The following is a 25587-nucleotide window of genomic DNA, read 5'->3' on the forward strand; positions in this document are numbered from 1 at the left end:
TGCTGTTTAATCATTTTCCCCTTCTCTCCCAAGTCTTTCGAAACTTCAAAAGGCTTGTTTAAGCAGTTTGTTAAAAAATAAAAATCCATACCCAATTGGGCTCCTCTCTATTAAGGAATGTGGAAAATTCATGATTTATGAAACGATGACACCAGTCTTACATTTCACAGGCTCCCAAGCTCTGAAACACGGGTACATAGGAAAATACACAGAAAATTCCTGTTCTTTGCAACGTGCGAAACGTTTCAAAATGCAACTTTTCTCATCTCCCTCCCCCGTACAAACTAATAAAATCAGTTTGGCTCTGACTGCTTATTTTTAAAAAGTAGACGGCCTGGTAGGTGCTCTAGGGATAACCCTTCTCCCCCCACTCCACCCCCCTTCCCGCACACCCATTTAGACTAGCAAGCCCGTTTTCATTTTATTTCAAAGATTTTTTTTTTTTTTTTAAGCGAAGGCAGGGGACAGCGGGGGTTGCTAAATTTATCTTCCTCCCCAGCCACGGGGATGAAGAAAACACATTTACTGCGGGCGGGGGTCTGAGGGCCTGCAAACAACTCGAGCTGGAGCCTCGGCCAGGACCGGCGCGAGAGGCGGTAGGTCTCCAGGGAGGCCCCCGGGGTGCGGCCGCGGCCCACCGGACATGGTAGGGGGCGGCCGGGCCGCCTGCCTCTCCGCGGGGTCGGCGGACCGCGGCCCCGCGCGGGCTTTACGGCCGAGGCGGCGGCAGCGGCGCGTGTGTGGCGGCGGCGGGAGGGAGCGCGGAGGAGGTGGAAAGAAGGGGGGCGCTGTCACGGAGACTCCGGCCGCCGGAGACCCCGCCGCAGCGAGGCCACTGGGCTCCCCGGTGGCGGGGCGGGAGCGGCGCCGACACGGGGCGCCAGAGGGACCCACCGGGCGGAGGAGGGGGCCTGTCTACCCTTCCGCATTTTCCTGGGTCTCTCTCCCGGGCGGTGACGTGACGTGCTGACGGCGGGCCCGTGCCGGGGAGCTGGGCCGCTTTTTGTCAGCTCCGAGCTCGGCCCCTCCTCCCTCCCTCCGCCCGCCCCACCAGCCGGAGCCCGGCCCAGTGCTCCAGAGAAAGGCCGGCCTGCAGCACCCGCCACCGTCGCCGGCCGCCCGCACGTCCGTCCGGTGAGTCCCGGGTGCCGCCGCGGCCGCGGGGCCTAGTGCGCGCCCAGCGGCCTGGTCTCGGCCTGGTCGGCGGCCCGCAAGGCACCCTCCCGCGCTAGGCCGGGCGGCGTGGCGCGCGGCGCCGAGCAGGCCCCGAGGAGGCCGCAGTTAGGCCCTGGGAGGAGCCCGGCTGCCCCGAGCGGCGGCGGAGGCGCGCTCCGTAAGCGGGCGGGGGTTGGGGGAGGGTCGCCCGGTTGTGCCGCAGGCGGCCGAGGGGCCCCAGGTCGGCTCCGCGGCCGACCCGGGGCACCGCGCCGGGGTGAGGCCTGGCGAGGAGGCGAAGGCTGCAGGCATGAGGTGAAGGCCGCAGGCCGGCCGGGCCGATTTTCGCTATGTAAATATCGGTGAGGGGGGGGGGAGGGACGGGGGACAAGATGGCGGCGGCTCGGCGCCTGCTGCAGGGGACGGTAGAGGGGGTTGCCGGGAGGGGGAGCCGCCATCTTGGAGGCGGTGTCTGGAGAGAAAATTCCGCTACAGCCCGTGAGGGGGGGTGGGAGAGCGGGCGGCGGCAGCAGCGGCGCCGGTGACGGGCCCCGGAGGCCCGGCGCGCTGGCGTGTGCGCGCGGAGGGGCGTGCTCGCTCCCCGTGGCGGCCATTGCCCTTGCCGCCATGATGAGCGCTTGGGGCTCCAGGCGCTCGGCGGCAGCGCCACCTTCCTGCCTTGCCTCCCGCAGCCCCGTGACTGGCTGCAGTTTCCGCTGCGTTTCAGCTGAGCTGCCGCAGGCGGCCACCGCCGCCGCCCGGACGCCGGGACCGTTTCGCCCTCAGCGCCCCGGGCCGTGCTCCTTCCCCCGCGCCTGTAGCCACCCGAGGGCAGTCGGGGCAGGTGGCAGTCCGGACACCTAGGCTTACCGGGGCATACGGGACCCCAGGAAATGTTATTTTTGCTTAAGTCAAATCATATGTGGCTGCTAAGGTGCTTACGATGCAGTTGTTTTTCCAACAATCTTTGCCGCCCCGAATATCTGAATAAAGAAAGAAAAATAAAGATTAATGGGAAAGTTTTTGCCATTCTTTTGTCCTATAGGGAAAAAAATTGCACAACACGAAAGCGGAGGAATAAAATTTTGAATCATTCGTGCTCATTTACGTGGAAACAACTTTGTTGAAAAACGATTTAAGCGATTAGTGATCTGTTGGTGGTATTTTTTTTTTTAAATCGAGGAATAAGAAGGGCAGACGTTTTTTATTTTCTTATTGGAGGACAACTTAGTGTGGTGCATATTTATTGTGCATTTGCCTGTCATGGTATTTCGATTTTTCATTTTTGAAGTTTTAAGGCGGAGTTTCATCCCCTAACGTACTTTTTTTGATTGCACACTGTACAACTTTCTTGATAAACTCGGAGCCTACTGTTAGCGATGCACCGTGTTAGATGCTAAGAAACATTAAAAACGTTCTTGTAATGCAGACGGTGGCTGCAAGAAGTCTCATGTTTAGAGGTAGGTGGGGCAAGGTGAAATGCAGTAAAGTGAGAGGTACAACTAATTACTGGGATTTCCGAGGGAAGCAAGGTTGCCATTGGAGGATCAGGGAGGGACGGGTTCCTGAAGTATTAATAGGTGGCATTTTGAGAAGGTTACCGAGGGATGGGTAGGACTTTAGGTAGAGGTGGAGGTGGAGAAAGGACGTTTCAAGGGTGAAGCTTCTTCAGTAAACAGTAAGTATTTACAGTTTGGCAGAAGTGGATGGTATAGGTAGGGGAGTGGTGGGAATTCAGGCTAGAAAAGTTAGATTGCAGAAGCGCTTGCTTGCCAGGTGGAGGGACTTATACTCAATGGGGGAGGCAGCGGGGGTGCCCTCAACTAGAAGAGTGATGGCACACCTGAGCTGCACTTTGTTATTTACTTATTTATTTTTTATTTTGAGACAGGGTCTTGCTATATTGCCCCAGGCTAATCTCGAACTCCTGGGCTCAAGCCGTTCTCCCGCCTCCCACTGCTGTCTGTTCCCTGAGCTGTGCTTTACGGTACTTAGTAGTTCCATTGGACTAGGGAAAGTTTCAAAGTTGAAAAATAATGAGAGTAGTAAGTTGATCAGTGTTTTCATTATCAGAACGATTACAAGAATGTTCAGAAGTTAAGCAAATTTTGCTACTTTTAGAACGATGCGTCTGTATTAAGACAGCTGCTCCTTTTTTCTATCCTGATTTCTCATCCGAAATAATCTTTTGCTCAGAGTTGTCAGAATTTCTATGGTACACAAATAGGGAGGGGTTTCTAACATTTCATTTACCATGGTTGAAAAGTACAGGACTAGTGCTGTGGGTTATTTGACGAAAATGAGAAATGAGTATTCCCGTGGTAATTTTTTTTTTTTTTTTTTTTTTTGAGACTGAGTCTCGCTCTGTTGCCCAGGCTGGAGTGCAGTGGTGTGATCTTGGCTCATTGCAACCTCTGCCTCCCGGGTTCAAGTGATTCTCCTGCCTCAGCCTCCCGAGTAGCTGGGACTACAGGACCCTGCCACCATGCCTGGTTAATTTTTGTATTTTTAGTAGAGACAGGGTTTCATGTTGGCCAGGCTGGTTTCGAATTCCTGGCTTCAAGTGATCTGCCTGCCTTGACCTCCCAAAGTGCTGGGATTACAGGCATGAACCACCGTGCCCTGCCTGCTTCCTAGAATTTTGTGATGGAAACCTTTAGGTGGCGTAGATACCCATTTTCAGTTTTTCCGTTTTTCTAGACTGTAACGGGTCATGAGCAGCAGTGCTCCATGAAAGGGCTGGAGGGAATGAGAGTCTCATGTTTATTATAAAGGGCTATGGTTTAGAAAAGTTCGAGAAACAGTGCATTGCATGAGGCTGACTAGAAGCAAGTTGAGAAGGCGGGCTGTGGTTGTTGAGGTGTTAAGGGTAAACATAAACTTAGAAGAACCAGGTGCTTTTATATTTTGACAGCTGGGAAAGACATAGAAGAACTATTAAGAAGATAGAATTGTTTTGCTGCGCAGTACAGCAACAGTGGATGTTCAAGATTAAGATTAGAGTCAAGTTGTGTGATTAAGACAGGTAAGTGTGTAGTTTAGTTTCAATTAGAAATGGTTAAATATAAAATTATTTTTGCCTGAAGGGGTAGACCTTGAAACTTTGGAAAACTGACTGGTGGAACACCTTCGAACCCAACCACCCAGGATAAATAAGGTGTTAGTTTTTAATTTCTGTGTATTTTTCAGATAGATGCAGATTTCTTTTTTAAAAAAACATGCTCACGAATGTGTTACAAATTTTTTTTTCCACATTGCTTTTTATAAATGCTTACTCTCATTGCAAATGCTTACTCTCACTTAACCCATTTAGACTGATACTGTCACTGATAATCTTCTTTGTATTATTTGTTCTTGTGTACACTGGCAATTCCAAACTTTTTTCCACTCTTTTTTTTTTTTTTGAGACGGAGTCTCGCTCTGTCACCCAGGCTGGAGTGCAGTGGCGCGATCTCGGCTCACTGCAAGCTCCGCCTCCCGGGTTCACGCCATTCTCCTGCCTCAGCCTCTCCCAGTAGCTGGGACTACAGGCGCCCGCCACCACGCCCGGCTAATTTTTTTTTTTTTTTGTATTTTTAGTAGAGACGGGGGTTTCACCGTGGTCTCGATCTCCTGACCTCGTGATCTGCCCGCCTCGGCCTCCCAAAGTGCTGGGATTACAAGCGTGAGCCACCGCGCCCGGCCACTTTTTTTCACTCTTAAAACTACTCAACGGATCCTTGAAATCTCTCACCTTCAGCAAAGATTACCCAATCTTTCACTTCACTGAGAAGGGTAGATGGCCATCTGATAAAGAGCCAAGTCTCCCTCCCTTCCCCTTCATGCCTTTCCTGTCTTCACCTAGGCCTTCCTCCTCTTGCCGCAGGGGAGGTTGCAGGAGGGATTGCTGTCTCACAAGCCCCGCTGCTGCTCTGTGCCTGCTCTTCACCCTGGCTACCTCCTTAGGGACCAAGCTCTGTCCGTGATGCCGTCTCTTGCATCATTACCCTCTCTTTACAAATATTCCTAGGTTTGCTCATCTTACAAAAACCTCACCTGTCTTCACTTTCTTTTCACCCCACTTGTTCTTAAATCCAATATTTCCCAAATTGGGAAACTTGCACAGCATGTTAACAGGTGTGTTATATAAAAGTGCTCTGTGTTTCAGAAACACTCTGTGCCTTCTCTGTCTTCTATGGTGGGATTCCCCTTAATTTAGCATTTAATGTATTATATTTGAATTGTGTGTTTATATTTTTCTCTTCTACACTGTGAATGTAGAGACAAGTTCTGATTTATCTTTGTCTCCAAGCAGTGCCTGGCATATGGACCATTATCTCTAAAAGCAATCATTTTGGTTACTGGGTGCAGAGAATTTTACGTAGTTAATAGTTTTCAGCTGTTCAAAATCAGGTATCCAGTCAGTGTGTTTTTTGACTAAGGGACGTACATATTAAGGCACACTTATTAGGGCACCAGGTCAAGGAGTAACCCCCTCCCACCACCCCTTATCTGATTGGAATATGGCCAGCCTATTCTTATTCCTGCCAAATTATTTTTCCAGACAACATTTTATAAAACCCAGGTATCTTGTAATTGTATTTTACTCAAAGGAAGTATACTCTGAGGAAATTGTGTGGCCTTGAGGTACACAGCCATTAGGCATTTAAAAAATATATTTAAAAAGTTTTATGGAATATTTTAAAATTACTGAAAATCAGAATCACCCAGATTTAAGAGATCTTAATATTTTGCTACATATTTGATTCATATCTTTTTGTTGTTTAAAGAAATAAAATCTCACAGATTCAAAGGGTCCCTCCCCATCCCCTTCCTGTCTTCTTTTCGCCAGGAGTAACCACCTGTCCCAGTATGTATGTACCAAAACAATATGAGGTATTGCTTGTGTGTTTAACTTTACATAAACAATATCATAACCATACCTTATATATTATTGTTACTTAACAGTGTGTTTTTGAGATTTATCCATGTAATATGTTTAGTCCAGCAGTTTTCAAAGTGTGCTCCAGGGATTCCTGGGGATCCCTAAGATTCTTTCAGGGGGTCCATGAGGTCAAAACTATTTTCATAATACTTTTTATTTGCTGTTTTCACCCACATTTTCCTGTACACTATAGAAATACTGTACAGAGGCTGCATGACATATGATGTCATAATAGATAGAATGCAGAAACACTTACGGGAATCCAGCCGGTTTCTATTAAGCCAGACATGAAAGAGATTTGCAAAAATGTAAAACAGTGCCACTCGTTTTACTATTTTTTTTTTTTTTTAGAAAAATAGTTATTTTAAAATAAATATGCAGCCATAAAAAAGAACGAGATCGTGTCTTTTGCAGAAACATGGATGGAGCTGGAGGCTATTATCCTTAGCAAACTAATGCAGGAACAGAAAACCAAATACCAAATATTCTCACTTACAAGTGGGAGCTAACTGATGAGCACAAAGAAGGAAACAACAGACACTGGGGGTCTACTAGAGGGTGAAGGGAGGGAGGAGGGAGAGGATCAGAAGAGATAACTATTGGGTACTGGGCTTAAATACCTGGGTGATGAAATAATCTGTGCAACAAACCCCCGTGACAGAAGTTTACCCATGTAACAAACCTGCACATGTACTCCCGAACCTAAAATAAAAGTTTTAAAAAATAACAAAAGGGAAAAAAGGAATAAAGAAAAAAAAGTATTTTTATGGGTTAATAAGTGCTTTTAAATATCTCAGTTTTAATTTCTAGTATGATAAACATCTATAGATACAACCCACATAAAAACTCTTTGTGGTTCTTAATTTTTGTTTTTTAAATTTTATTGTGGTCCTTAATTTTTAAGAGTGCAAAGGAGTCCTGAGACCACGAAGTTTGAAAACTACTGATTTAGTTCATTCATTTTATTTGTATTCCAATGTATAAATATACTGTGGTTTACTTATCTATTCTTGGAGGGACCGATAGACTATTTGCAGTTTCTGAATTTCAAACACTACTGCTATGAACATCCTTATACATGGTTTGTCTTTCTTGGGATTATATACATATAGTAGAAGTAGAATTGCTTCATTTAAGAAGTCTGTGCATTGTCAACTTTACTGGGAATTGCCAGAATGGCAAATTGTCTTCTATTTGACACTCCCGCTGTGTTTGATCCCGTTTCTGCAAATCACTGCCAAAGGATTAAATTTTGCCATTTTTTCCCAATCTGTTGGGTATAAATGGCATCTCCTTGCTATTTTCATTTTGCATTTCTAAGATTACTAGTGAGGTTGACCTTTTTTCCCCATATATTTATTGGCCATCAGAGTTTTCTATGAATTGCTTATGCCTACCTTTGGCTCATTTTTCTGTTGGGTTGTTGCCTCCTCCTTGTTGGTATATGGGTTTTATTAATTAATTTATTTATTTGAGATGGAGTCTCGCTCTGTTGCCCAGGCTGGAGTGCAGTGGCACGTGGTCTGGGCTCACTGTAGCCTCTGCCTCCCAGGTTCAAGCAATTGTTCTGCCTCAGCCTCCTGAGTAGCTGGGATAACAGACGCCTGCCACCATGCCCGGTTAATTTTTGTGCTTTCAGTAGAGACGGGGTTTCACCATGTTGGCCAGGCTTGTCTCGAACTCCTGACCTCAAGTGATCGGCCCTCCTTAGCCTCTGAAAGTGCTGGGATTACAGGTGTGAGCCACTGTGACTGGCTGGTTTATGGGTTTTATATTCTGGATACTAATTTGTGATTATATACACTGAAAATATCTTTTCCTGGTCTGTGGCTTGGCTTTTAGCTCTGTTTGTGGAAAGTTTTTTTATGTAGGACTTCTTAATATGATGGTAGCCAGTTCTCAGTTTTTTTCATTTATGGCTTGTGTTTTCTTACGTCTTCAATATATTCTTCCCTTACCACAAGGTTGTAATGATACTGTGCTTTTTCATATTTAGGTCATTAATTCACCGGAGTTTTTTCTATATTGTGTGACGTAGGAATCTAATATCTTTTTCATGTGGATTTATCAAATAGTTCAGCGTTTCTCCCCACTGATTTATAATGTAACTCCTGAGGTATATCATATTCTCACATACTTATCTGTTTTTAGTTTCTCTCTTTTGGTTTCATTGGTCTTTTTGCCTATCTCTATATCTATACTATCCTGATTTAATAATAATAGCTTTATAATTAAAACTTAATATATATTCTTTTCCTTCAGGATTATTTTAGCTGTTTTCCTCCCTTTGCTTATTTTGGGGTTAGTTTGTCAATTTCTGTGAAAACTGTTGGATTTTTTATTTGCCTCAAATTTATAGAATAAATACATAGATTCATGTAGATAAATGCTAATACAGCTGGGATTTGAATTCTGGGTATGTGCTACTACTTTTCATAAAGCTCTTGCACAACTTCTGTTAGATATTTTTGTTAGATACTGTGTAATTTTTGTTGTCATTGTGAATAGAATTTTCTTTTAGTTATAATTTCTATTATTGCTGATGTATAAGGATCACTGTTGACTTATATGTATTGATCACGTAACCTTGTTGAACTCTCATCATATTTCATAGATCCTGAGGTACACTTCCCCCCCCTACATCTTCACAAATCTGAAATCAAAATAGATCTTTGATGGTGTCCTATAATCGCTGTTGTCTAGGCAGCAGTCATGATGTAGTTTTCATTGCCTGCACATGCACAAACTTGGTCAGGGCTCTTCATTTTGTCATCACTTTAAATGAGTATGTGCATTGCTGTATTGTTATTTCATGCCAAACAATAAAACTGGAGGCGGAAGAAATTGCGAAGTGGGTGTCTGCCTTGAAAGAAAATCCCATAAATAATAATGGATCATTTTAAGAAGTGCTGCATCACCAACAATCTTATTGGCAGAGCACAATATTGTTAGCAACAGTTGAACAGTTTTGAGTGGAAGAGCAATCCATAGTAGGACCTTGAATGTGAAGTTGTAGGAATACCTTACCAATTTATTTTGCTTCTTTTTTTTCTGTCGCCCAGGGTGGAGTGCAGTAGCACGATCTCAGCTCACTGCAACCTCCGCCTCCTGGGTTCAAGCAGTTCTCCTGCCTCAGCCTCCCGAGTAGCTGGGACTACAGGTGCACGCTGCCACGCCCAGCTAATTTTTTGTATTTTAGTCGAGACAGGGTTTCACTGTGTTTCCCAGGCTGTTCTCGAACTCCTGAACCCAGGCAATCCGCCCGCCTCGGCCTCCGAAAGTGCTAGGATTACAGGCATGAGCCACTGTGCCCGGCCAATTTCTTTTGCTTCTGTATGCATAAGATATGATAAAAGTCTGTCTAAATAAGTCTGAATTGTCTTGATAAATCTAGAATGAAAATCCTAGATAATAAGAAAATACTGTATAAGTTTAATTGGCAATGTTTTTTTCTTAGTCCTGTAAAATAAGGGTACAGCTTACAATTGGTATCTTCAGAGTCAGTGAAATGTAGTAGTAGTAACAGTTCATGGCTGGGTGTGGTGGTTCATGCCTGTAATCCCAGCACTTTGGGAGGCCGAGATGGGTGGACTTTGTCTCAAAAAAAACCAAACAAACAAAAAAACCAAAAACAAAAAAACACAGTTCATAATTCTTTTGTATTTTCTAAGTAGTTTTAATGTCTGTGAATAATACAGTTTTATTTTATTTTATTTATTTATTTATTTATTTTATTTATTTTTTTTTTGAGAGAGACGGAGTCTTGCTCTGTCCCCCAGGCTGGAGTGCAGTGGCGCGATCTCGGCTCACTGCAAGCTCCGCCTCCTGGGTTCATGCCATTCTCCTGCCTCAGCCTCCCGAGTAGCTGGGACTACAGGCACCCGCCAACATGCCCGGCTAATTTTTTGTATTTTTAGTAGAGACGGGGTTTCACCGTGTTAGCCAGGATGGTCTCGATCTCCTGACCTCGTGATCCGCCCGCCTCAGCCTCCCAAAGTGCTGGGATTACAGGCTTGAGCCACCGCGCCCAGCATACAGTTTTATTTCTTTCCATTCCTTCTTGCCTCCTGTTTCTTATTCTGGTTTTACTGCATTGACTAATTCCTCTATTGAAGTGTTCAGTAGAAGCATTGATAATGGGCATCCTTCTCTAGTTACTTTAATGGAGTGTTTCTAATGTTGTATCATTGAATATGATATTGTAGTGGGCTTTTTTGAGAAGGGGTGCCGATGATATTTTTATTTATTTTTTTTGAACTGGGGTCTTGCTCTGTCGCCCAGGCTGGAGTGCAATGGTGCGATCTCGGCTCACTGCAACCTCTGCCGCCTGAGTTCAAGCCATTCTCCTGCCTCAGCCTCCCAGGTAGCTGGGACTACAGGCATGTGCCACCATGCCCAGCTAATTTTTTTTTTTTTTTTGTATTTTTAGTAGAGATGGGGTTTCACCATCCTGGCCAGGCTGGATGATATTTTTAGTTGCAGTTCTCTTTTACTTACCATTTTAGAGTTTCTACTGTGAGCAGGAGTTTAATTTTGCTAATGCTTCTGCTACATCTATTGGTGTGATGAAGTCCATTAATCTTCTATTTTATTTTTAGTTTTTTTATTTTTCATTTGAGATGGGGTCTTGCTCTGTTGCCCAGGTGGGAGTGCATGACTCATTGCAGTCTTGACCTTCTGGGCTCAAGCCATCCTCCCACCTCAGCCTCCCAAGTAGCTGGGACCATAGGCATGTGCCACCATGCTGGCCTGATTTTTTAATTTTTTTGTAGAGACGGTCTTGCCATGTTGCACAGGCTAGTCTTGAACTCCTGGTCTCAAGCAGTTGTCCTGCCTGGGCCTCCAAAAGAGCTGGGATTATAGGCGTGAGCTACAGCATGGGTCCTACATTTTCTATTTTAAACTATTTTTGGATTTCTGGATATTTGCATATCTTTGTTATTGCCATGTACTTGTCCTTTTTTATGTAATCTTGTTTGGATAACAAAGTTGTATTAACCTCATAAGATAAATTGGGGAGTATTTTTTTCTTTTTTCTTTTTTTTGTTTTTAAACAGTTGCTATTTAATAGAGACAATCTGTTTCTTTTCTTTTTTTGGAGACAGAAAATCTCTCTGTCACCCAGGCTGGAGTGCAGTGGCATGATCTCGGCTCACTGCAATCTCTGCCTCCCTGGTTCAAGTGATTCTCCTGCCTCAGCCTCCTGAGTAGCTGGGATTACAGGTGCCCGCCACCATGCCTGGCTAATTTTTGTAGTTTTTAGTAGAGATGGGTTTCACCATGTTGGCCAGGCCTCAGGTCTGGTCTCGGAACTCCTGACCTCAGGTGATGGGCCTACCTTGACCTCCCAAAGTGCTGGGATTACAGACGTGAGCCACCGTGTCCGAGTGAGACAATCTGTTTCTTAAAAGTAAGAACCCATCTGTGAGATTATCTGTGCTTGGTGTCTTTTGAGTGTAAATTTGTGGTTTCTGATTTGTTAATTGTTTCCTTCATGGTGATGTCTTTTTTTAGCTGTTCTTGAGTTTTTTTGGTCATTTATACAAAACGAACAATTTTCTAGAAAAATATTAAATTTCAAATGCATTATTATAAAATACAGATTTCCCTGATGACTTTTAAAAACCTAATTTTGTTAGTTTGTTCCTTTTTTTCTGATCAGTATTGCCAGTAACTGCCTTTATTATTAGACTTCTAACATAGTTATTTTTATTGATCCTTTCTATTTCTACTTCTGTGGTTAATATTTTCCTTCTGCTTTATTTGCATTCATTCTGACATTTAAAAATGTAAGTTAGAGGCTTAGCTCATTCATATTTAATCTATTTTTATAATATATACACTAAAAACTATAAAATTTTCTCTAGACTATAATTGGATGCTATTTAAAAAAATTGAAATGCTTTTTTTTTTTTTTTTTTTTTTTTTGAGAGTGGGTCTCGCTCTGTCGCCCAGGGTAGAGTGCAGTGGCGCGCTCTCGACTCACTGTAACCTCTGCCTCCCGGGTTCAAGCGATTCTCTTGCCTCAGCCTCCTGAGTTGCTGGGATTACAGATGTGCACCAGCACACCCGGCTAATTTTTGTATTTTTAGTAGAGACAGGGTTTCACCATGTTAGCCAGGCTGGTTTCAAACTCCTGACCTCAGGTGATCCACCTGCCTTGGCCTCACAAAGTGCTAGGATTACAGGCGTGAGCCACTGAGCCCACCCAAAATGTACGTATTTATGGGGTAGGGTGATTATGTACATGTATACAATGTGTAATGGTCAAATCAGGGTAATTAGCATATCCGTCACACCAGCATTTATCATTTCTTTGTGTTGGGAACATTTAAAATCCTTTCTTCTAGATATTTGAAAATACATAATGAATTATTTTTAACTATAATCACCCTACAGTGCTATAGAACACTAGAACTTATTCCCCCTATTTAGCTGTAATTTGTATCTGTTAACCAGACTCTCCCTATCTCTGGATACTATGATTTTTGACATGAATTGGTTTTTATTATTTAGTTCTAAGTATATTGTGATCTCCATAATTTTCCTGTTGCCCATTAAAATTATTTAGAACTTTGTATTTACAGGATTTTCTTTTTGTATTACTGTTATCTCTGTGATATTTATTTCTAATTTTATTGTATTATACTTGGGGAACATTGAGATGCAAAAATCAACTCTGTTTCTCTATACCAGCAGCAAACAATTTGAAAATCAAATTTGAAAACTAATATAATTTATAATAAGGTCAAAAAACATCTGATACCTTGAAATAAATCCAACAAAGCATACCAAGGCCTTCAGTAAAAACCTTACTAAGAGAAATGGAAGAAGACCTAAATTAGTGGAAAGAGATAACCATGTTCATTGGATTGGAAGTGTCGGTATTGTAAAGATGTGAGTTCTAAGTTGATGTATACAGAAATTCAGTGCAATTGCAATATCTCAATAGGGCTGTTGCTGCTGCCACTGCTGCTTTTTTTTCTTTTGGATAGGCTAGTTCTCAAATTTATATGGAAAGGCACAGGGCCAAGAATGGCAAAGGCAATCTTGAGAAAAAGTTGGAAGACTTAACACTAACATATATCAACACTTACTATAAAGCTACAGTGATTAAATTAGTGGGCGCAAAGCCAGATTGACCAATGGCACAGGATAGAGTCCAAAAGTTGACCTACACATACAAGGTCAGTTGATTTAAAGAAAGATGTGTTTGGATTTTGATTGAATGTAGAGGTTAATTAAGGGAGAAGTGATACTACTAATCTAACGTATTCTTTTTTTTCCTTTTTTTTTTTTAAAGACAGTCTTCCTCTGTCGTCCAGGCTGGAATGCAGTGCAGTTATGCAAATTCGGCTCACTGCAACCTCTGCCTTCTGTGTTCAAGTGATTCTTCTGCCTCAGCCTCCCCCGAGTAACTGGGATTACAGGTGTGCACCACCATGCCTGGCTAGCTTTTGTATTTTTAGTAGAGACGGGGTTTCACCATGTTGGCCAGCCTGGTCTCAAACTCCTCACCTCAAGTGATCTACCTGCCTCAGCCTCCCAAAGTGCTGGGATTACAGGTGTGAGCCATTGCACCTGGCCCTAATGTAATATATTCAAGAGCAAGATTGCTTTCTCTATTTGTCTAAAAGGGGAAAAAAAAAATCCCTAGCTGGGCGTGGTGGTTCAGGCCTGTAGTCCCAGCTACTTGGAAGGCTGAGGCAGGAGAATCGCTTGAACCTGGGAGGTGGAGGTTGTGGTGAGCTGAGATCTTGCCATTGCACTCCAGCCTGGGCAACAAGAGTGAAACTCTGTCTCAAAAAAAAAAAAAAAAAAAAAAAAAATCCCACACAGTAGAGTTTTTAGTTACTCTTATCAGTGGGATTTTTTCATTCTTAGGTGTTTACATGAGAGAGCTTTTGTCTTCAAGTATATTAATTTTGTACCAGCACACTTTATGAATTCATACTGATAATAGTTTTTCAGTTGATTCTCTTGTATTTCCTAGATATAGCATATGCAAATAAGTTTAATTTCCTTCAAGTAATAATTATATCATGTATTTCATCATCTTACCTAATTGCACTGGCTGGCATTTGTCACACAATCCTATAATAATAGTATTAATGGCCATTCTTAATTTTGACTTTAGAGAGAATACTTCTAATGTTTTACCTTAGGTTTAATAGATGTCTTTTTGTTATAAAGTGATAACTGACATCATTCTCATATCCCAAAACACATATTCTGACATGAACTGGTTTAAGATTGCATATACTTGAGTATTTTTTAAACAGCTTTATTGAGATAAAGCTATTATTAAATCTACCCTTTAAAATGTACATTTCAGTGGTTTTTTAGTAGATTCAGCGTTCTGTAACTATTATCAGTAATTAGAACATTTTCGTCATCCCAAAAAGAAACCCTATACCTATTGGTAATCACTCTCCTCTCCCCACTTCCTTCATCCCCTAGCAACCACTAATCTACCTTCTGTCTGTGTGGATTTGCTTGTTCTTGACGTTTCATATAAATGGAATCCTATAACGTGGTCTTTCGTGTCTGGCTCCTTTCACTTAGCATATTGTTTTCAAGGTCATCCATGTTTTAGCATGTATCCTATTTATTTAATTTTTTAACTGTTAAAATATCTATCCCAATTTGACTCAAAAGTTTGCTTTAAATCAAAAGTAGGCGTTCAGTTTCAACTTTTCAGCATCTGTTGAAAATATCAGGCGGTTTTTTTTTTTTTTGACCTATTAATTTGGGCCATTATTTGGCTCCATCCTTGAATTCTGGAGTACCCATACTGTGCCAAGGTCTGTGTGTGTGTGTGTGTGTGTGTGTGTGTGTACGTGTACATACATGTACATGGATGTGCTTTTTTTTTTTTTTTACATGACGGATCACATTTGCGGATACTTGGGATTCATAATTAACCAAGTTTGTAATTTGGTTAAATTATTTTTGTTAGGTGTTTTTTTTTTTTTGGATACAGAGTCTCACTCTGTCGCCCAGGCTGGAGTGCAATGGCGTGATCTCGGCTCACTGCACCCTCCGCCTCTGGGGTTCAAGTGATTCTCCTGCATCAGCCTCCTGAGTAGTTGGGATTACAGGCACCTGCCACTATGCCCGGCTAATTTTTGTATTTTTAGTAGAGATGGGGTTTCACCATATTAGTCATGCTGCTCTCGAACTCCTGACCTCAGGTGATCCTCCTGCCTTGGCCTCCCAAAGTGCTGGGATTACAGATGTGAGCCACCGTGCCCAGCCTAGGTTTTGTTTTAAATGGTAAATTAATTTTGTAAAAGGAGTTGAGAAAGCTGTCTTCCTCAATTCAGATAGTTTTGCCAAAAGGCCGGATATGGGGCTCATGCCTGTAATCCTAGCACTTTAGGAGGCTGAGGTGTGAGGATCACTTGAGCTCAGGAGTTCCAGACCAGCCTGGGCAACATAGTGAGACTTCATCTCTATTAAAAAAAGCTTTGGGGAAAGACTGCAGCTTTTTGAAAGGGGTAACATTAGACAACTTTTCTCTTTCTTTTCTTTTTTAAAAGATACAGGGGCTCACCCTGTTGCCCTGACTGGAGTGGAGTGGGACAATCATAGCTCACTCTAGCGTTGAACTCTTGGGCTCAGGTGATCCTCCCACCTCAGTGTCCCGAGTAGCTGGGACTACAGACATGCGCCACCATGGCTAGCTAATTTTTTTGAGACTGAGTCTCACTCTATTGCCCAGGCTAGAGTGCAGTGGCGTTATCTCGGCTCACTGCAACCTCTGCCTCCTGGGTTCAAGTGATTCTCGTGCCTCAGCCTCTCGAGTAGCTGGGACTACAGGCGCGAGCAACCACACCCAGCCAATGTTTGTATTTTTAGTAGAGATGGGGTTTCACCATGTTGGCCAGGCTGGTCTTGAACTCCTGACCTCAGGTGATCCACCCACCTCAGCCTTCCAAAGTGCTGGGATTACAGGCATTAGTCACCATGCCCGGCCGCCTAGCTAATTTTAAAAATTATTTTGTCAAGATGGAGTCTTAGCTATTTTGTCCAGGTTGGTCTTGAACTCCTTGCTGCAAGTGATCTCCTGCCTTGGCTTCCCAAAGCACTGGGATTACAGGTGTGAGCCACTGTGCCCAGGCCCCCTCTTTAAAAAAAAAAAAAAAAAATTCATGATGATCGGGTTTTCTTTTATTGAGTTAATGCTGGTAATTTACATTTTCCCTCAATGTGCTAACGTAGAATTCTAGACCATTTTCATACAAGTCGTTTTCTTTTTTTCTGTATCTGTGCTTTTTTTTTCCTTATCTCAAATTATATATGTTTGTGCTTTCTCCCAGTTTCTTCCCCTCTTTTAGATTATTATCTTGTATTTTATTGTCTTCCCAACCCCCTGGAAAAAGCCTGGTTTGGAGATTTTTTGGGGGTAAAAATTAGCTGGCTACCTAGCTTTGCTCCAGAGAATGGTCATGAAATTAATGATTGCTGATACTCAACCTGGAGCATGCTTATTGTTGGTCTTGTGAGAAGCAGGCGTATTTCAAACCTGCCCCTGCATTGCCCAGCTTGTTCTTTTCTTTTATTATTTTTTTAATGATTAAAGGATTTATTAAATTCCATGTGCAGAACACATTGCTGATTGCATTAGCAAAAGATCAGTGTAAAAATACCCCACAATTCTGGAACTGTCCATTTAAAATATTTGTTCTAGTTGTTGAAAGGCCCAGTGTTATATTCTTGCCAGTGCTTCAGGTATACAGAGAATACTGTAAGTGTTAACACTGAGTTTACAGAACCTCATAGGCTGAAAGTAATGTATTTAGGAAAAGCAATAGTAGTAAGTATGCATTCATGTAGGTGAGATATAGTATGGTCAGTATGAGTCAAATTACAGTGTTGGTGATCAGTGACAAGGGAGTTGGCAAGACAATTATGTTACGAAAGGTCATAGTTTAAGAATATTTAGGGCTGGGCATGGTGGCTCACACCTGTAATCCCAGCACTTTGGGAGGCTGAGGCCGGTGGATCACCTGAGGTCAGGAGTTCGAAACCAGCCTGGCCAATGTGGTGAAACCCTGTCTCTACTAGTAAAAATTACAAAAAATTAGCCAGGTGTGGTGGTGCATGCCTGTAAATCCCAGCTACTTTTGGGAGGCTGAGGTAGGAGAATTGCTTGAACCTGGGAGGCGGAGATTGCTGTGAGCTGAGATCACCCTATTGCACTCCAGCCTGGGCAACAAGAGTGAAACTCCATCTCAAAAAAAAAAAAAAAAAAAAAAATTTAGAATGTTTTAAAAACTGTAAACCTGCAAGGCATGATTTTTACAACTAGTTACCAGAAAAGGAAGGAAAGCACTTAATTAGCTTGAATAAAGTAACATGAAAGCGAGACTGCGCTAATTAAAAAAACCCCAAATCCTAATACAGTATCAGAAAAATATTTTCTTTTCTTTTTTTTTTTTTTTTTGAGACGGAGTCTCGCTCTACCGCCAGGCTAGAGTGCAGTGGCACGAATTTGGCTCACTGCAACCTTCGCCTCCTGAGTTCAAGCAATTCCCCTGCCTCAGCCTCCTGAGTAGCTGGAACTACAGGCGTGTGCCACCACGCCTGGCTAATTTTTTGTATTGTAGTAGAGACAGGGTTTCACTATCTTGGCCAGGATGTTCTCGATCTCCTGACCTTGTGATCCGCCTGCCTCGGCCTCCCAAAGTGCTGGGATTATAGGCGTGAGCCACCATGCCTGGCCAGAAAGATTTTCAAATACAAGGAGACATATTGCTCATTGAGAAGGGGTTTGATAAGAAAAGAACTTACTAAGTTAACAACTATGTTAATGACTAGTTCAGAGATAAATTAAATGCCCAATTTTGGGAAAGGTAGCAGGTGCAAGAAAAAGGAAATGTGTAAGAAAACAGTTTCTGATACTTAAACTTTTCTTCATCATGTACTGCATTTGACAGAAATTAACCTTTTAAAAATTTTACCTAGGATGGTTTTATTTCATTTATTCCATGTACAATGTAGTCTAAATCTCCACTTGATACTATGTCAAAATACTGTCTTCATCCTTTGATTACATCAAGTGTTTCTCACACTGCTCGAACTAAGTCTGCAACTAACGGTAGAATACTTCAGTAGAGGAAACGTGAATAGAATTTCTTTTCAGAATTGCAGCAAAAACTAATAAGCTATTTTAAAGTTTTTCACTATGAAATAAAAGAGTGATCCAAAGAGTTGAGCTGTTTTACTCATTCCATTATGATATATGGTAGAATGTTATGTAATGAACATGGATATTGCCATATTATTGAATGCATTAAATGGCAATACTTTATTAAGGAGGCTGTACTGCTTTAAATATCTGAAAACTAGTTAGAATGTGTGCATTTCCTCACATCAAGCTAAGCCTTAAAAACAAAAGCATTTAAAACTAGTGTTCGTAGCTCATTGGTACAAGTAAGTTCAGAGAGTATTGTGTCAACTCTTAATCTGAGCAGGAATAGAAGCTTTGAGAAAATAGGCTTTAAGAAGATTTGTCATTTTACAGCCAAGTTTTAATAGATTGTGAAAGTTTGGACTCTTAGATTTTAAAAAAACAAAACCTTGAAATTACTGATTGGCTCAGCGTGGTTTTATGGAAAAACTAATACAAAAACTTGGCCTTGAATAGTTGAGCAAAGCCTACAAAAGTTCCAAATGGGACAGGGCAAGGAAGGATGGGGCTCTATTTACAATAGCAGATATTTTCTTTTCCTCTTCTTGACATGGAGTAGGCAGGACTGTTTGAAAATAAAATATTCTTTTCTTAGAGAATGGAATTTTAATTACAGTTATTAGATTAATATTGATTATATGCATTTTCTCTTTCCTTTTAGACTAGTTGATCTGTTAAGTGTTGATAGAATTGTTGCAACCTTCCGCTACTATTGATTTTTTTATTACTGTCTCATAGGTTCTTTTGCTTTTTTTATATTTACATATTTCCATGCTGTTTTATTTGGCACATAAAAATGCATAATGACTTCAAATTCAACATAGACTAAAGAACACACACACTTATTTTTTCTTCCTTCTAAAATCACATAACGAATATAAAAACAAATCCAGAGAAACATGAAAACCTCAGTGGTATGAATCAGAATATGATGAATTTTTGGTTGAATAAAGCAATTGGAAATCAATTAATGGCAAAACCCAAGAGAGCTTAGTGAACGTGTGACCTTATTCAGAAAGTAGAAAGGACCAGCTAAGAATTGGCATCCTGCAGTACCACCAACATCAAAAGCAGGGAGGCACTTGGAGATAGAACAAGCCATGAGTACAGCCAGATAATTAAAGCCATGGAAAGCTAAGCCATTTACCTATTAGTATAGGTGCCCGTAATGGTTTTCCTGCTGGGATAATGCCCAAAATTCAGCTATCTGAATTGCTTGTTTGTCCATAGGAAATTCCAAAGTGAGTGCTGTATAGCAAGAAAGATGGGGCAGTAGTTTAGGTAGCTTGTGGCTATCCTGAAGGATATTGAACCTCTAGCACCTGGAAGATGGCATACTCTTCCACCATTAAAGGAGAACCTGGCTGGTTACATGGTTTCTTTTTCGCCTGTGGACTCATTCTAGATAGGACTCCTGTGATCTGAATTTAAGTTTATTGTTGGGCAAACAGGAATTACCGCTTGGGCTGGAGAAGTTCACCCCAGCAGTCAGAATATAACTCTAGTCTGGACCTTTATCTACAAATAGGAATAGACAACCAGGAAGAACCATGCTTTTCAGGAAAACCAGCAGTTTAAAAGAGAGGCACCAAATTCAACTAACTGAATAATGAAACACCAGAGGAGACAGTTTATATAGGGTACAGAATGAACTTTAAATCCACAGAGAGATTTGGGAAGATATCATGTCCACCCAAAAAAGAAAAGATTGCTATGGAAAAGAAACTATTGGAATTAAAATATGATCTTTTAAAGAAAAATTAAGTAGATGGGGTGGAGATCAAATTAGCTAACTTAGAAGAAAGAATTCAGGGATTCTCTGAGAGTGTAGTAGAAAGACAAAGATAGAAAATATGAGAGAAAAGTTAAAGCAATATAGAAGCTAGATTTAGTAGCCTTTTTACGTCCTGTAATAAATGCTAGTAAGAATGAACAGAGAAAATGGAGGAAAATGGAGGAAAGTATAGAAACAACAAGAAACTTTCCTAAGTTCAAGAAAGGCTCAAGTCTTTTGATTGAAAGGCCCTACGTGGTCTGCATGTGGGAAGAGAACTTGTTAGAGTGGTAGCAGTGGGAATAAAGAGGAAGTGATAAATATTGAGTTACTGGCTTTGAGATGAATTTAATTTAAGGGCTGATAAGAGTCAGAGAAGTGAAATATGACTCCAGATTTGAAAATGAGATATCTGGAGAAATGATGGCTAACATTGAACAACATGGGGGAAAAAATTAGGAAAGAAATGCAGCTTAAGAGAGAAGATATTAATTAGGCCTTAAATATAAGTTTTCACCAGTTCTGATTTCCTTCTAAGACAAATTGTTATAGACACATTTGCCTTTGTTTGCCTTTCCTGCAGCTTAAGCATTCCTTCTACCATGTATAATAAAATTTGGTTCTCTGAGTGTGACTTAGAAGAATTAGAGTTGAGTCATAGAATTAACAGGCATTGAGGTTTTGGGAGACCAAAAGCAGAAAAGTGATTTTTATATGCATATTAGCTGCAAAAAGCAAAGTGAATAAATAAGAATCCTGTTAACTTGCCCAAGAGGGAGATCACAGAAGTATCTAAGCATTGAAGGATATAAAACAAATAAATTATATCTGTGATCCCTAATTTAAGATAGATAAAATGCCATTGCTATACCTGTTAACTTTTATTGCTTTATTATATATTTTATTTATAATTACCTTCTTCTAGGATGATATTGCTTTATTTTAAAGAATGGAAGGACATTTTTGTGAATTTCCCAGGTTCTCCCAGCCCATTATTTCCCTTAAAACTGTGTTTTTCTTTTCTTTTTTTTTTCTTTTTTTACTTTCTGTCCTCGCAATCTGTTCCCAAAAACTATGTTTTTCCACTGTGAATTATTTTCAGGATCATGATTCTCGTAACTGGGAAGGGAATATCTTACTGAGTTTGAGGTGTGTTAGTAGAGTCCCAGAAATACCTTGAGGGCATTTGATAGTAAGACTAAATGTTAGTACTTGTTCACCCAAATTCTGAGATTCTTGGTTCTCTGAACCATCCTGCTTATTTGTCTTTAGGTTCAACTGATCTCTGGGCTTGGTTTATACTTACAGAGGCATGGACACTGCCAGTTACATTATAACGTACCTTCTTTCACCCTTCCTTTATCACATCTGAGAACTCCTCTGAGTCGGTTCTGTTCTGAGAACACAGTTTCATTCTGATTGTCAAAGGGAATTAGTATTCTAACTCCAGAGGGGTTACAAAGTTGAGGTATAGTCATCTCTGTTTAGAATGTTTGAATATTTGTAATGACAAAACAGAAGGGAAAATGACCAGGCAAAACAATAATTTGTTGAATAATTACTGCTCACTTAAGATGAGATGAGCAGGCACCCCCATGTAGGCCAGAATTAGGAAATGCACATGATGTAAAAGGATGGGAAGAAAGCAGATCAGTCTGTTAATGGTAGCTTGGGTTAATACTGCAGAGCCTCTGAGTATTGAGGAACTGCTGAAGTGTTCAGAGCAGGGAAGTGGTATGATCAAAGCAGTGCTTCAGGAGAGTTAATCTGCCTACAGATTGCAGAAATGCCTCAATACTTGGCACCAGCCCTTACGTGTAATATTAGGGTTTCTAGTCATTTGTTATGGGAGTTGCAGAAAGGAGCAAGGCCAGTCCAGAGGCTGTTTTCATCCCCCAGGGATCAGGAAATATGAAGCTGAGTGGGAATGGTAACTAGGAATTTAAAAAAAAAAAAAAAAAAAAGGTGGATTCTTGAGACGTTGAGGAGAATCGACAAGATCTGGCAATCTGACTGTGAGCAGGGAAGAAGAAAAAGGCCATAGTGGTCATATTAGGAGAAGGCTGGGTTTTATCTGGATGAGAATATTCAACAGTCTGTTGGACATGTTAGGATGATTGTAGGAATCATTGTTGTGGAAATAGTAGTTGAAACCAAGAGAATAAAGAGCAGAAGAGGAGAGGGTTGAGCACACACCTGGGCAGAGCCGCAGTAAGGGGTGAGGGGAGGCCGAGCAGCCAGCAGTTAAGAAGGGGGAAGAGAACTAGAAGTCACTTAAAGCAACAGAGGAAGGAGAGCACTTCACAAATTAGGGAGTTGATTGTTAAACTCTAATAGAAATGCCAAGGAGGATGATGCCAAGAAAAGTTGTTCTGCAGGTTGACAATTCGTAGAGCTGATGGGATTGGGTTTATGTAGGGAAATTTGCACGGTGAGGGGCTTAAATACCTTAATGTATCTCCTTTATTGCCTTCTTAATTGGCTTGCTTTAATGTCATAGTGTTTTATAATGCTTAGAATTTTTTTTTTTTTTTTGGAGACAGAGTCTTGCTCTGTCACCCAGGCTGGAGTGCAGTGGCGCAATCTCGGCTCACTGCAACTTCCACCTCCTGGATTCAAGTAGTTCTCCCTGCCTCAACCTCCCGAGTAGATGGGATTACAGGCACCCGCCACCACGCCCGGCTAATTTTTGTATTTTTAGTAGCAATGGGGTTGCGCCATGTTGGCCAGCTGGTCTTGAACTCCTGACCTCAGGTGATCCACCCATCTCGGCCTCCCAAAGTGCTGGGATTACAGGTGTGAGCCACCACGTCCGGCCAATGCTTAGAAGATTAATTTATGTTTATCATTTTTAAAAGGGGGAAAAGGTATTCTATAGCCAGAGGTGGTTTTGTGGGAGTAGGGCAGTAGTAACTTTTTCAGAGCATGTACACTTTCTGTTTTTCATTTGCTTTAATTTTATTTATTTATTTATTTATTTATTTATTTATTTATTTTTTTTTTTGAGACAGAGTCTTGCTCTATTGCCCAGCCTAGAGTGCAATGGCATGATCTCGGCTCATTGCAACCTCCGCCTACCGGGTTCAAGCGATTCTCCTGCCTCAGTCTCCTGAGTAGCTGGGATTACAGGCATGCGCCACCATACCCCGCTAATTTTTTTGTATTTTAGTAGAGGAGGGTTTTCGCCATGTTGGCCAGGCTGGTCTCGAACGCCTGACCTCAGGTGATCTACCCACCTCGGCCTCCCACGGTGCTGGCATTACAGGCGTTAGCCACCATGCCCAGCCCATTTACTTTTATTTGAAACAGTTTGAATAAATAACATGAAACATGCTATTTCTTAAAAATGAGTAGAATATATCTCAGAGTTGATATGTTGAGAATTCCTTTTATGAATGTTAATTTTCTCAATTAACATTTAATGGATATTTCCATTACTGTTCCATGTTAATGGATTTTTTTAAGGACTATATATGTAATTTAGTATCTGTAAATAAGACATATATAAATAATCATAATATGACAAACCAGTACAATAAGAGAAGAATAGAGTGCTGTGGAAATTTCAGAGGGAAAAATTATTTCCAGCTTTCTCTTTTTTTGTGGGGAAGGAGATTTAGGGGGAAAGATCAAAGCAGAGCTAATGGGGGAAAGGTGTTCCAGGTAGAAGGAATCTTGAATCAAATATGAAGTTGGGGTTTTATGGGGATGTTGAGCATTTTTATTTGGCTGAACTTTGTGTGGGTGGGGGTCGTGTGTTTGTGTACATGCTGACAGTGGTAGAGGGAAGTGCTTGAAGGAAAGTTAGGGGAGATGATGATGGGAGGGTAGTTTGGGGCCAGAACTTAGAAGATGACAGGTGTTTGAACTTTATTTAGAGGGAGCAAGAAGCCATTAAACATTTTTGAACAGAGGAATGATGTCACCTAGCTTTAGAAAAATGACTTGTGTTTCTGTTATTTGAAATTTTAATAAGCATGTAGTACTTACAAAATCAGCAAAAAAAGTGGTAAAGGTGAAAATTACTGGTTAGAGTTCTTTTTGTCAGAAGTTTTTGGCTTAAGTAGAAAAGGGAGAATTAAGGCCATTGGAATGTCTTATAAGAATTCAAGGCAGGAATATAGCTGGACCTCAGATAGGTCTAGAACCAGGAGCTAAAGAGCTGTGTCCCCTCCCTGCTTACTCTATTCTATTACTCAAGGCACTCACAGGATTCTTTTTATTTTTTATTCACTAGTCTAAGCCAGAGTTGCAAAATGACTTTCCTCAGCTCTTATGTTCCAGCCACCAGGACAGAGAGAGAGAGAGAGACAGACAGACAGAGACAGACAGACACTGATTCTTGCTCATGGTCTTGGATTCTCAGGGATAGGACTTTGATTTTTTTGTGCTTAAAGATGAACTTGGCCGGGCGCGGTGGCTCAAGCCTGTAATCCCAGCACTTTGGGAGGCCGAGGCGGGCGGATCACAAGGTCAGGAGATCGAGACATCCTGGCTAACACGGAGAAACCCCGTCTCTACTAAAAATACAAAAAAAATTAGCCGGGCGTGGTGGCGGGCGCCTGTAGTCCCAGCTACTCAGGAGGCTGAGGCAGAGGAGTTGCAGTGACCGGGTGTGCCCATCATCCAGCCACCGGGGACAGAGAAAAAAAAAAAAGATGAACATTGTTTACTGCTTTATAGCTAGTGCCAATCAACTGTGGCCCGGAGAATATAAATACACTATGGGAATTTACTTCCCTAGATGAGAGGGTTAGTTAAGAGAGGTTAGGCAGAATCCCAAAGGTGGTTTACTACAGTTATGCACTTTGAATTTTTATCGTTGTGTAATCTACTGGTTGGAAGTTAGTAGACTAATTAAATATAGAGAATATGAAAATTGTGCAAAAATTTCCCCCAATAAGGTACAGAATGTATTTTAAGTTGAATCTTAACAAAACTGGTTACCCTTGTGGGAACATGGGGTGTTACAGACTGAGGACACAAGAGTGCTGGGGTCTTAAAAAGTTCTATATTTTGATCAGGGTAGTCATTACAAAGGTTTATGTATGTATCAGAATTCATCAAGATGTGTGCACTTGATGGACCTAAGCAATACATTTACTGCTTCAACTTAAAAAGAAGTCCAGGCAAAGTTGACTAGTTTATCTGCCCTGCTTTGCCATATAGATGCCCATTTATCATTGTAAATCAAGTAAGTTCTATTTTACTTTAGATAGGTTAGTTTTTGATACACATTTATCTTTCACATAATTTGAGCGTCTCAGAAATGAAACTATCATGATGACATTTAATACCTGATATGAAAGAACTAATGGCTTTGGTTTTTTTTTTTCCCCTGATTTAGGAGCTGTGACTGATGAGAATTAAAGGCCATGGATGAAGATGGGCTTGAATTACAACAAGAGCCAAACTCATTTTTTGATGCAACAGGTATAACTACTTGAATTGTTCCACTTCCCATCTACCAGATTTGGAGTTGGTTGTCATCAATGTATTGCTAGAACTCTCACATTGATCATTCACAGGTTATCTTGT

The 25587-nt window shown here is 41.5% G+C and overlaps 1 long non-coding RNA gene across 1 annotated transcript; it reads left to right on the plus strand.

The window, feature by feature from the left end:
• The first annotated feature begins 635 nt into the window (after positions 1 to 635).
• On the plus strand, positions 636 to 25587 carry LOC116811582 (uncharacterized). Its single transcript, XR_004370491.2, has 3 exons — positions 636 to 1134; positions 4070 to 4180; positions 25397 to 25587. It is a non-coding gene; the product is annotated as an uncharacterized LOC116811582 (long non-coding RNA).

Source organism: Hylobates moloch, unplaced genomic scaffold (assembly GCF_009828535.3).
Source record: "Hylobates moloch isolate HMO894 unplaced genomic scaffold, HMol_V3 SCAFFOLD_7, whole genome shotgun sequence".
Classification (NCBI taxonomy): domain Eukaryota; kingdom Metazoa; phylum Chordata; class Mammalia; order Primates; family Hylobatidae; genus Hylobates; species Hylobates moloch.